The sequence below is a fragment of the Dendronephthya gigantea genome, unplaced genomic scaffold (assembly GCF_004324835.1).
Source record: "Dendronephthya gigantea isolate DGI-Jeju-01 unplaced genomic scaffold, DenGig_1.0 000077F, whole genome shotgun sequence".
NCBI lineage: Eukaryota > Metazoa > Cnidaria > Anthozoa > Malacalcyonacea > Nephtheidae > Dendronephthya > Dendronephthya gigantea.
In genome coordinates this window covers 449,782-463,966 of record NW_021163087.1, presented here as the reverse complement: position 1 = coordinate 463,966, position 14,185 = coordinate 449,782, and the positions used below count along the sequence as shown (strand labels likewise).

At 36.7% G+C, this 14,185-nt stretch overlaps 1 non-coding gene and 1 pseudogene across 1 annotated transcript; both read right to left on the bottom strand.

The window, feature by feature from the left end:
- Positions 1–9,554: 9,554 nt before the first annotated feature.
- On the bottom strand, positions 9,555–10,756 carry LOC114532032 (annotated as a pseudogene).
- Positions 10,757–14,096: 3,340 nt separating this feature from the next.
- Trnan-guu lies at positions 14,097–14,170 on the bottom strand. The gene has a single exon. It is a non-coding gene; the product is annotated as a tRNA-Asn (tRNA).
- Positions 14,171–14,185: the final 15 nt, after the last annotated feature.

Sequence of the window (14,185 nt, the reverse complement as noted above, 5' to 3'; positions counted from 1 at the left end):
ATTAACAGAGCATATAAATATTACAAATAAAATAAATCCAGTTTGCATATAATACAAAGTATTATATTATTTTATTTATTTATTTATTTCAGCCATCAGTGAGCCTTAACAGCTCGCATAAGATATCTTTCGGAAAGGACCCGAGGATACTCCTAAAGCCTGTTTTCCACTAGGCGGAATTTTACCCGCGGAGCGGAATTTTTAATTGTCTGCGCGCTTTCACGCAGAACTAATGTGAGAAAAACAAAGAAAAATTCCGCTCCGCGAGCAAAATTCCGCCTAGTGGAAAACAGGCTTTAGGGATTTTTACGTCGACGCAATGGGTCAATAATATTAAATCAAAGCCATATAGACATAATTTATGGGATTTGATAAATAAACAATTGCCAGTTTTATATATAGTTCACGCTCCAGTGGATTAATTCGCTATATACATCACAGTTAGCTCAGTTTTCACCACACTTAAATTTTGGGCACGGCATGCACGCGGCACGGTTAAATTGGAACCCGTACCAATTGGTTCATCCCCGCGCGCTTGGCCTAATTTGTATTGATATCCTGCCGTTCACGAATAAAACTGCACACGCGGGTGATAGTTTTAGCCGTGCCGTGGTAATAAATTGAGTGTAGTGTAAACGGGGCTTAATATATCATATAAGCAGTATTATTTTTTTCCCAGCATTTTTACCTGCATGAGTGTATACCTATATATAATTTAATCAGGTTGATACTTCTAATGGTTACCAAACTTGGGAGAACATGCAACACCAGAACTTGCAAAAGTAGGTAATCATCATCACGTTGAGATATATATACTACCCTTTCACAGAAGCTATCTTATATATTTGTTTTAGTATTCATACATCACATGAAGTTATATAAGATTAATAAAAACAAATACTTGCGTGAACAATCCTAATTAAAAGAAAAGGGGAAACGTTTGTTCAACGGGTGTCCTTGCATAATTCAAAAAAGGGAAACGTTTGTTCAACGAGTGTCCTTATAATATATAATTGAAAAAAGAGAAACCTTTTATTTAACGAGTGTCCTTACATAATTTAAAAAAGGGAAACGTTTGTTCAACGAGTGTCCTTATAATATATAATTGAAAAAAGGGAAACCTTTTATTTAACGAGTGTCCTTACATAATTTAAAAAAGGGAAACGTTTGTTCAACGAGTGTCCTTATAATATATAATTGAAAAAAGGGAAACGTTTGTTCAACAAGTGTCCTTATATATAATTGAAAAAAGGGAAACGTTTGTTTAACGAGTGTCCTTATATATAATTGAAAAGAGGGAAACGTTTGTTTAACGAGTATCCTAATATATAATTGAAAAAAGGGAAACGTTTGTTCAACGAGTGTCCTTTTATATAATTGACTAGCGTTGCATGTACACATGGGGAGCAAAATATCACAAGTTAATTTTTTTTCATTCAAGTACATTTACAATTATGAATATTTGTTTCTAGATCTTCATGTAGATTTATCGTATGGATGCTTGTACGATTTGATTAAAGATGTTACTTTAGCGGAAGCAATAATTCACTTCTTTAAGTTATTACGTGTTTCAATTCTTTTAGTATCTTTAATTTACAGATTACTACATTAAACCTGTGGCCCACTGTGCAATGCATGAAGGGATAGGTGGTTTACAACAGTGAACTAATGCCCATTGAAGTAAGATTGTGATTGAGTTACGCAAGGGTGAGTCAAATCGACGTACAAAATTTTCAAAGTCATAAAGAGTTTAGTTATAGCCTACTCTTTTGTGCTCCAGCTAATTCCAGTTGTTTTTCTGGAATAAGTATTCAATAAACTAGTTACTATAAATTATGACTGCGTTCAAATCAACTTATAAAACACGGTCACTTAGATATACTTTGTAAGCTACAATTATACTAACCGGGCGCTCAAAAGTCAAAACGGTAAAAGGTAAAATTGCATTGCTTCTGATCCACAGCGTATACAAAGCGATGGTCGCGATAACCATGCCGCTGCCAAGGAGACTGTTTACGTGTTTTAAAAAACCATGAGTAATTTTTGTACATGAAATCAACAAAAATGGCGTTTAAGAGCATGTATACGCCATATGAAAACGAAAAATGTTATAAAGTTGGACTACCGTCTTTTTATCCGTCATTCCGTTCGCCCGTGCATGCTTCATATTCACACCTTGAAAGATACCGGAATCGATCTGCGTTGTTGTTAAAATTGGATAATCTCTGTGTTACATCCGTGAACGTGTTGCATGGAAAATGTCAACAAAAACAAAATATTTACGTTGTGAAAACAATATTTTGGTTTATCCTATTGCAAAATAGGAGGCATAAAGGTATTTAAAATATATAAATGGACGTAGAGTTTTAATAATGCCGCCTCGAGTCTGAGACGGTAGGTAAACTCGCTACAGGAAAATAATCTGATTATCTCAGTATGTTCGAGAACGTCATAACCTAATTAATATTGTCTTAAAATAATAGTTTTAGCTATTTTCAGACGGCTTAGAACTTTAGCTTGTCAGAGGTAAATAAGCAATTATGAAATATAATTAATTAACTTCCAATATCCTAAAAATTGAAACAACATCTGTCTAAATGGATAATGTAAACAAAAAATATCTTTCGTGTGTTTTGGACGACAATTTTTTCATGGAAATCGAATGCCAATTTGCATTCAGCTCATTAATATTCGGTTCGATGCATGAAAACTTCGACGTTTAAACCTGGCTTTAGGAGCCCAGCCTGCATTGCAAATAAATTATTTCGATTTACCTCAACTCCTTATCAGGGTCATAGAGGGAACCCTTCTTTAAATGGCTCACTTTCCATACATTCATTTTTACGCATGCTTTGTGGCCAGAAAGAATGTTGTTGTGATAGCACATGTCGAGAAAATTAATTTGAATATGCCACGTTTTGTGTTTTTGCGTTTCATTTGACGTGATTTTGAGGTAGAAAATAAATATTTTCAAAATAACACACCGTAAGCTGACAACAACAATAATATCCCGAACTTTGAACGGCTATATCTTAGCGCAATTACACGCTATCGAGACAGAAATACCACCATTCGAATCCTTGTATCAAGTTTAGTCAACATGACGAGACATTAAACAACAACTTTTATGGGCATTTTCGGAAAGTGTATGCATGTCGGAACTTGCCGAAACTTATCGGTCAACTTCGAACGCGGGATGCTTTCTCTCTATGGGTCTTAGAACCTCGGAAATCAATTCTACATTACCTACTGGTTTAGAATCTTGAATTTCATTGGTTTATAGCAAGATTTGAGCCTCGCGTGGCAATTTTTATACTATAACTTATATGGGGGGCGCGCACGAAGTGGCGCAATAAATGCATAGCTATTTTTGCTGCGCTCAAATTGCAAAGATGGCTTTATCGGCGGACGACGTTCTTGGGATGTTACACCTCAGAAATCCTAAATCTGACGACGAAGGTTTATCTAGTGACGATGATTTAAATCACCTTTAGGTCGATTCTGATAGTGATCCAAGGCAAGTACATGTATTTTTAGCGAACAGATATTGTCGCGTGACAGTGTTGACGAGTCAAATTTTCATACGACGCAACCTTTATGTTTGGCCTTCTCTGCTTATCATATTTCTAAATATAACACAATTTCAAATTCTTGCTTTGAATATAACGCTCGAAATGTGGTGATTTTTTAAGTGCTTGTAGTAAAAAGAAGAGAAGAACGAAGAAAGGTGGTTTGTACTCTGAAGTTAGCGTAGACCAGCCCGATGCTTTCTCTCGATATAATCAGGAAATGGATTCAGTAGATATTGATAGATCAGATGCTGGCTTGTCACAATGTTTTACGTAAATGTTATGGGTGGTAGAAGACTTTGTTCTTCCAATATTGCTGTTGACCTGTTGTAAATTGTTTTCTCCTTTTCCAAAAACATCGTAGAGAGAATTCAGACAATCAAGGTTTGAATCCTCATAACACATGCTCAATTGTCAATTTCAGAGAAGAGATCATAAGGGAGATTTGTGGATTACCAGAGTATGGTGTGCCTCCCGTGAATGAATTTGTTCCACCTGCCCCTCCTCCAGATGATCAATTCTGTACTGTACATTTGATACGTTTCACTCCAGATGTGAGACGTCATTGTGTTGTGTGCTTTGCTGCTGGCCGTGGGAAGAAAAAAATGACAACTTATTGTTCTGCTCCCCAGCGCAATCTCTGGATGCATCTGCATGCATCTGGCGAGTTTGAATGTTTTAGTGCATGGCATAGTAGGGATTATCTTCAGAGATCATGAGTACTTCTGGTTTATAGGTCATTTAGATGGACATTTTGTCCAAGATCCAGTTTGTCTAACAATGAAATCTGCTTTATATCTTTCCATTGTGATTGACATACATTTGACATACATTTTCATCTTTGAATAAATTTTGATTCCTATATTTCAATAAAGTGTGTTGTGAATGAAGTTATGTGTTATGGATAAATTTTTGTTTCTGCATATCTTGTACAATCTCACAACTTGCCTCTCAGGAGGGCTTTGTTCCCAGTCACATCAATAAAAAAATTGTCTTTAAAAGTTGCAGGACACAAGGGTAGAGTAGAGCTGAAATTTATGGTATATGACAACTTTTCAGTTTGGGAGTGGTGGTTCGACAAAAGGTGACTACAAAATGATATCAAATATCTTTTTGTTCAATTTATATGTGACATAGTTCCTAAAGTGAATATACATGTAAGTCAAACCTGCAGCAAGATATTGGCATCCAAAATGGTAGAATTCACAAAATCACAATAAATATTTGCTTTTTATGCATGAATCACTTCAATTTTCGCGCAAACGTTGCTCGTCAACACTCGAAAGATGAAATTTTCAGCTTTCGAGAGATGTAGTTTGCGCTGACCTATTGAGCGAATGGTTGCAGAGTAAATCACGCTGAAATTTGCTGCTCCGTTAATCGCGTAATTTGATCCAGATGAAAAAGAATTTAATCAAACAATTTTCGAAGATCACGTTATGAAAAATAATTCTTAAATAATGTTCGTAGAGTTGAAGCCTTTGCATGGCCTGAAACAAAGTAGAAATACGTCTTTCTGATGGCCTAATTAGCCGGCATATTTCTGCTTCCTTGAAACACAAAACAGCCATAAACGCGGCCAGATAATGTGGATGGCAAAAGTTACCTACGCTGCTGTGAGGAAAATGGGTTAAAAAAGGTTAGAAAATGGTTTAAAATCTCCCTTGGAATGGCACCAGAAGTTTTTCTGTAGAATATCATTAACAATGAAATAGAGTCGGAACTAACACTAAAGCCCTTGCAGCACGGCACGCCTAGCAATAAATTGAGTGTAGCTTATAGTGTGAACAGGGCTTGAGATGCAACGTTCTGCCTCCTGTCACCCAATTTTAGCATCGGCCTGGAGTTACATCAGCAAACGTTTTTATAGATAGTACGGTCCAATCGGCCGATGGTTTCCATTTCGCAGTTTTCAAAATTGAAATAAAATGGAAACAAAAGATAACTACGTTCATGGGTGCAGTAAAAATGGTTGATTTCAATGCAGAAAATAAAGAGAAACTACACCGGAACTATTATTCATATTGGTGATTGGTAAATATGAATTTTTTACGACAGTGGCGAAAAGTGAGAGCAATAAGAAGACATTTTTTAAGCTATCCGTGATAGCTATAGCAATATCTATGACTATATAATCTTCACAAATCGTCAATTAATATTCCTGAATAAAATCTTAGTTAAAAGCCTACACTCATTTATTATTGACTACCCTGTATAAATAACCCCATGCTATGTATTGCGGAATTTCTCCGGAAACTTTTTGTCATGAATCCGCTCTTACTATTCAGCATGTTCGTCTTATGCAGTGGCAATATGCCGCCTGTCGCTAGCATCAGCTTTAGATCTCTTTACATATGTCTGGATGAAGAAATTCTAATTCAATCATCGGTGACTTCTGTTGTTGGTTGCCTTGGAGCTCTATATATGCCTGGAGTGTGAATGTGATATGCTAGGGAGAGGTCAGTATCGGTGTTGACAGAAAACGGCCTATCAGGCTCGTACCCAGAGGCTTTATATATATTGAAAATCATAAACGAGTTGCTTCGATATATCTATACTAGTAGCTAGTAAGAGGTTTATGTCTGCTTGGCAACGAGGCCATGCACCAGGCTAATTAAAATCATAAGATGCAAAAGGAATATACATGAATATTAGGAAAGGCTTGATGATGCATACGTGTTACAATTAACTGGCCCTAAATTTCTGACAAAGAGAAATTAGGGCATGCAACTATTCTGCCAACTGTCGGCTTTAAGTATCACTTCTCAGACAATGATTACGATCAATATAACTAAAGATTGGTGCCTAGAGTTAGGATCAGTATTGAACCTGACATCGCGAAAAAATATTTTGGCGCCACGGATTTACGTTTTAATAAAGTTCTCTTGGTGCGCGTTATATATTCAACTTCGCTTTCTTATATTGCGATTCTCAAGCGGACGGTAAAGGCGATTGGCGTTTAGATAAACCTAAAGGGTATTTTCCATTGCAGTCGCTTTGCCTGGACAGCGCGCTTTGTTTTCAGGCCCGTCACGGTCGCACGCGGACAGAATTTCAAAGGCCTCTTCACCCGCTCAACGCCAATTTTTAATTGTATTGATCATAATCCCTAACTGAGAAATGATGCTTATAGAGCTGGGGGTCGATATAGAAATTTAGGACAAGTTGTTGGCACGCACGCATATCATTAAGATCACTGAAAATGGCGTCGTCTTTTAATTTAAGTTGTGATCAAGTGATAATAATATATTTCCTCTTTCCCAGACTGAATCCGTCGCATCAAATATTGCCTATTCATTATTAAGGTTTAAAACACACAAAAAACCTTTCGACGTTTCGCCTAAAGTGACGTTTCATCAGCAGAGTTATATAGTAATGCAGCATTCTAATAATTCACCTGACGAGCCCCAGTTCGCTCGCCAGTTCGGTCGAAACTTCGAGAATTGTTGTGTTTTTTTTGGCGGTTGTTACCATACCATACATTTTGCTGAGAGTCGTTAGAAGACGCAACACCACTGCACTCTGGTTATAATGAATCAATTTAACTTCAGCATAGATTTTGAAAAACATTTTAAAGCAGATTTGATCATAGTAGCTATGTGTATGAAGAGGCTGTTTTTGTTGTTCATAAACCTGCAGTGATAATATCAAAAGAACTATAATATGTTATAACATAAGCTTGTCATGATCAATTTAGGCTGCGTGCATTTTGATTTGAATAACGTTATGATTATAACTAAAATTTCTGAATTATTTCAGTCGTCTCGCCCGAGAAGATCTAAGAAGATCCCTAAGAATTGAAGTTTGCGCTATCACAGTATCGTTTGCCATAATAATATCATAGCTAATGCAAATAAAAAGTATCGAGTGGATAACAGTAACTGCATGCATGTGCGTGCATATACCTGTTATAACAAGCGATTCATGGATTAATTTAAAATTACATGCATGAAATCATGTTCGATCTTAGTTGCTTCACAATTCTCTGCTCCTAAAACCCAGATATTGCTAGAATTATGATCACACAAGCAGCATGAACGAATTAACTTGTATCTTCCACTACTGGGGATTCACTAAAAGATAATATTATGCACGGTGTTTAAAAATGCCCCATGGCAAAATCTTTAGCTCTGTGCCACAATGCATGCATATGGCGGGCGTTTATTTGGTGCAAAAAACAAATTGCAGCTCATGCATAAGCGGGTTAAGATTCATAACGCTGTGTATGACCGCTACACAAATATATTTAAAACTGATTATACAAGGTTATAGGATTAGCAATCAATTAATGCATGTTAGTAAATATCTTATTGGGGATTATACCCGTTTAGAAAAACAACATTTTTATAGCATTGAATGTTAGCAAACCGTAAACTGACTACATGCATTCAGTAAATTATTTCGATACACTATACGCACGTCTTTTGCGACTTCTCTCCGTGTATTCTTGTAGTGTAAATAAGTAAAATATCGTACATATGCATTGTCTTTAGACTTTTAGTAAATATGATTCACATTTTTACCACTTGAAAATTTATTCAGTGATGCTATTGACTGAATTCGCAACACGTAGCTACGAAACAAAAAAATGTAAATAACCATGCAGTAACCTTGCAATATAATTTCCAAACAAAGCGAAATAAACAAATTATGAGTATATTAAACAAACCATTTTTAATATCCGCCTGGTATAGTACAAAACTTGGCAATGATAATAAAGCTGGACAACTCATGCACTTAGCTGCATGATAGATGCAAATCTTTGAATCTGTTTTTTATCGTGACACAGGCGAAATTCTTATTACAAGCCTCGGCGATTACGAACAAGCTGTATATACTCTTTATATATGATTGTAAATAGTAGTTGCGTGTTAATGCTGTGTGCAATTGCCTATATATGAGTTCAATATTTAATTTGCCAAAATCTCATGCCGAAAGTAATTGAACGATTTCTATAATTCAAGTCCCGGTTTGCCGGCTGACATTTGTTCAGAATTAATAAAAAAGATTTCAACACAAGTTTTTGAACATTATTTTTCAAAAATCATGCGTAGCACGATAGCAATACCTACTTGTTCTATGCTATATAATTTATAGTAATCTAGTCTAGCACCCAATATTATTTGCAATAACACTATGAGAAATCCTAGCGGGGAGATCACGGAGAGGCTTTGTTGTACACAGCAAGATTTTGCAAACGAAATGAATAATCAAAATCACTTCTATCATTGACCAGTTTGAATTATAACACACCTTCATTATCAGTCTATATATATTATGTATAAAATGAAGTAAATAACTATAATCCAATCTCTCAAATATCATCTTATTTCAACAGTGTGCGAAAAAGCAGACGATATGTAAGTTCCTACAACACCAGCAGGTGACAGCCACTATTGAGTTCAAAATACCAATTCAATATTAGAATATTCATAAGTTATACCACGGTAAACCTTCAGTTTAACGATAGGAAAACTTAAAGAACGGTTAAACGATAAGTGAAGTCTGTCTATTTCCTCACTCAAAAGCGAGAGCTGTTCTGTAATGCTATAGATAAGTAGTTTGCTTATATGCAGCAAAGGCTGTTTTAAAAGTCAAGGAATAAGACGCCATAGTTCTGAGGCTATAATTCATAATAATTATGTAGTTATTCAGACGTAGCTCTTCAAATTCTCGTGTAAGTGAAATAGTTTTGGCATTCTGAATAATGTTCTTCCATGATGAGCAAAGAAACACTACACTATATATATGTACAGTAATAAGTGTTGATAATATAACGTACAGGCAACTGTTGCATGGAGGTTGCAAATATTGATCCAAGATAATTGCGGAATCTTGGAGCTGTCTAAACACGATGCATGCTAGCTTAGGGTGTTTTTCTGAGACTCCTGCATTCTTTATAAATCTATGATAGTATATACCTTTATAATGATCTTCTGAATAAATCTTTACACCAAATATATTGTAAACGTTCATATAAATGTGTCAATTGTACCAGTTGTGTTCTCTAGAGAGAGTTTCTGGTTTCATAGTCGCAGTAGCTTCAGATACCATAGCAGTCGTGTCTTTTTCCTGAGACGTTAAGAGAGTTCTTGGTTTGTTTGGTGAGGTTTGCTCGAGACTATCGTGTAGTTCATAAGAGAAAGGATGAGTATAACTCTTATTACAGCCGTCGACTTTACAGATGTAAGGTTTGTCTGAGGTATGCACATGAGAGTGTTTCTTTCGATCACTAGAGTTGGCAAAACGTCTCCCACAACCAAGGTACTCGCACATAAAAGGTTTCTCTCCAGTATGGGTTCGTTTATGAATCTTTAAATTCTCCGATCTCGCGAATAGCTTTCCACAACCTGGTTCCATGCAGGGAAACGGTCGCTCTCCTGTATGGACTCTAATATGATTAACAAGTTTATACTTTGCTTTGAAAGGCTGACCGTTTCTTTGGCAATCTTTCCAATAACATGTGTGTACATTGCTATCACTTACACTGACATGTTCATCAGAAAGATGAGTTACAAGATCTTGTAGCAACCTGAACTGTTTTTCACAAGGCTTTTTCTTGCCGTTTTCTGTTGTATTATTATTGTTTTGATCGATCCAAAGACAAGTCATAATCTCGTTGGTTTGTTGTTGTGGTATAATGGGAATATAATTCGGCGGTGGAACTAGGCCTTGATCGTAAAGATTAGGATACTGAGGTATAGCACCAGGAGGATAATAATGTGGTTGAATTATCTGACTGGACAAACCATGAATTGTTGAGGGATCGCATGTGGTTGGGTTAACTGTATATTGAGGTAAAGTGCTAGGCATATGATCTACGTACGGTTTCGTGTATGTCTGTGGAAGATAGCCCATAGTATTATTACTACGTCTTGCTCCGTTTTGATAAAAATCTTGTGGTTGGGTTGGTTCTTGCATAGGCATAAGATGGGTAGTTGTGGCAAGTAGGTCTGCATTATGCCGTTCTCTAAGATGACTTGTTGATCCATGAATTTCTCTTGCCGATGTATAAGGTGAAGTATGGTACGGTGGAAATGATTGATAATATCCTCCTGTTCGTAATGCAGTCTTGCTTTCTACCGGTGATGTACGGTGACCGTGTGGTGGTAATGTTGACATTCTGTGAGGTCTCACGGTGTTTCTAGCTCTGTTGCTAACCAGAAAACCACTGAGGGTTGATCTCTTAAACCACTTAACACTTGTACTTGCCAGCTGATTAGTAATCTAACAGATCACTGCGCTATATATAACACTTGAAAAATTCTATATTTATAGATACGAAATTATCTCACTTGCTTTTGAGCGAGTGAGGAAAGCTCTGACCGCTGATGTTGCTGCAGTAAGAACCAAGTCTTATTTTAAAGACATTTCAGTGTTTGAAGCTTGTTAATAAAGCATCTGTACTTAGTTTCTCGCCACAGCAGGGCTTTACTTTTCTATTGCAATGCGCATGTCTATTGGGCTCAATTCAATACGATATTACAATAATCTTACCCCCTCAGCGCTTTGTGCTTCATTCGCAATTGTTACACACTCGCTATTCGGCTATTTTCGGCGCTACAATGTTGACATTATACACAATAAACCGTTCTGAAACAAATTCATGTTTCGCAGTGAACTACGAAATGTTTCGATGTTCGCAACAGCGCATGCAGCCTCTTAGGCGTAGACTTAAGATACACGGAAAACTAATCTCATTTTAGAGAATATAATCTGTCTATATGGAATAAATTCATTACTCAAACTTCAAAGTCTTTGTGGACTATATAAAAACCACGGGGGCTTTAACAAAAACTGCACGCGCTTCCTCAAAAGATATGTAACTAAATAATAAACTCCAAATGTTCGATTCAGACCGGAGCATAGCGAAGCGTAAGGTGGTCAGTCAAAAAAATAGGCGGAGTGTAAATACTTGAATATTAACATCTATTAGCAGTGGAGTGTAGAAATATTTTCTACCGTGTTTGAGGTATTAATTTGGCAAATTTAGTGGCAATGATCATACTCTATTAATTAGACCAAGCGATAAGCTTTCATGTGTCAATTTTACCGGAAGTCGGGCAGTCCATTGAAATGATTAAAAGTTCATCGTTCCAACTGAGTCACGAATGTCTGCTTGTTATGCCGCCTGTAAGCGGGTTAGGGTTGTATGCGGGATGGACATTAATAACAACTTAGACCCGATCAAGAGAACAGTTTGCTTGTTTAAGTAGAAGATCCTTATCTATCATTGGCGCGAACAGATTAATTAAACAATATAAGGTGATAAGTGGAGAAAACGCCATTTTAAAAAATATAATCATCACTTTTTTTAAACGAAATGGAAAAGTCAGAAAATTACTCAAAAGCAGTACAAAACATAGCGATGTCGATGATTTTATGCCTTATGGTATTAACGTGGAAAGCTTTTATTGCTTTATGTTGAGATATCACATCTAAAAATATCCCGCAGTTTGATGACAGAGAGTTCCCGCCTTCTCGAGATATCTATTCATATTTCATAACGCAGTATGCTAGTTGATTCAACAGTATTCTTGATATTTTCACTCGGTTGTTTTAATTGTAAAGAATACGATGTGAATAAGGAACAACAGGGATTAATCCAGTAAAGTGTTTTTGCAAGACACAGATCTCTGCGCTGGCTTAGATCACGAGGGGTTGAAATAAAGGAGGGATTACGTCTAATTTGTTTTGAATTAATTACAACACTTCCCGTGAGTTCACTTTCCTGTCATGAAAAACAGCACGAGCTCACCACATGAAATCAAAATATTCTATCTTGTCAGAGATTTGCCTGTGGAATATTTTTCGAACGTGTATTTTTGAACAACAAGTAGAGCATGATTTAATTGAAGAAATAAGAAATTGAAGTATTTGCGAAGCCGGACAAAAACGTTTCATCCATTTTTAAGGCAATGCAGCATGGTCTTGGTTTTTGAGAATATAAGTGCAGTATGAAATGAGATTTTAATAATTCAAGCATATTCACAATTAATTTCACTTGAATGTTTGGCCGTTGACATATCTTCATTTTGCAAAATATTTGTTCGCAATAATAGCCCAAAAATGTTCATATTGCTAGAGAGTTCCTGGTCTCCATCCTGCACCGGTTTAGCGCACGAGAAAATTCAGTTGGTCCTCGTAGATTAGTGACCAGGCGACAGTAATTTAACACTTTTGAAATGACATGTCAACCGATTGCTTTTCGTGAATCAATCAGTTTTTACACAGGTCGAATCAAGCCGAAAATAAAATTGGGCTGATCAATCAAATAGGTTACTGATCATAGCAACTGAGACAGTGCACCTTCTTCATGAGGAAGAACTAAAATACTAAAAGAGCGCCGCCCTAGACTGCGCCGCCTTCTATTTACGAAATCCGTATTTGATGATCATTAGGATTGTTCAAGAAACTGGTACAGAACAAACAAATAGTATCCACAGTGACGCCGGAACTAGGAAGCTTTAGCAGTGACTAAAAGTGCGAAAGACTACGAGTATAATAGTACGTCATTTTCGCGCCAACCTCTGTGCTCTTGCCTCGCTGTCGTTATGCTCGACGACTACGGTTTTTGCTGATGACGTAACAACCCCTAAATCCTAATGTTTATTCGGGCCTATTTAGATTATTTATTTTGGCAATGAAAAAGAGAGGGCGTATATGACTCAATCTTTCCAAATTTCTGTCGGAGCGAAATTTTAAATATTACATTTGTACGTGTCAGTTTCACGTCCACAAGCGCCCGGATAAGAATCGTATCACGAAATCGCTGTAAATGGGGGGATGGGGGGGGGGGGGGCGATAGCAATCAAAACAGTATCACTTATTGCAATCAATCCCCTCTAATTTTAAGTCCTTACTCCAGATCTAGAATGGGGGATGGAGTACCGCATTCCCCAAAAGCTTTCTATAAGAGCAGCGTCAATTTTTATGTCACGAATTACCTTGTCCTTGATTTATTATATTCGCTCGCTCTTCACAGGAACTGATTAAGCCAAAGATCAGATATATCGATATGCTATTATTATATTATTATTATATGATATGTTTCCAGTTTGCTAAGTACTGTCCTGTCGCTGTTATATTTGTGAAAACCAGGCTCTAATGTAGTGTCTGTCCCGTGTCTATGCGACGCGAGACTGAAAGATTGTGGCTCGAAACTGAAAAAAGTTTCTACTAAAAATGATTTATTTATTACTTTAAATCACTGGACGTTTTAGCTTAACTTCGTTTTTTTTAATCTTTTTTTACCCAGTAATAATAATAATTTGACTCAATAATCATTTGACACAGTTTTGAAATATGAACTATTGTTGGGGGGGGGGTTGTAAGAGACTGGGGACTAGGGAGGAGAAATTGGGAGGAGATTATCGGGGGAGAACGAGTTGTTAAAAGGAAATAATTCGATGGCTGTGAAAAGAAATCACCCAATTTTTTGTTCAGGATTGATAAACATTGATAGAAATGTTTACGAAATCAAAGACCAGTTGAAAAGAGAACGAAAGATATATTGAGAAAATACATCGTCCCCGGGTGGGCTTGAACCACCAACCTTTCGGTTAACAGCCGAACGCGCTAACCGATTGCGCCACGGAGACAACTGGAGCATTGGC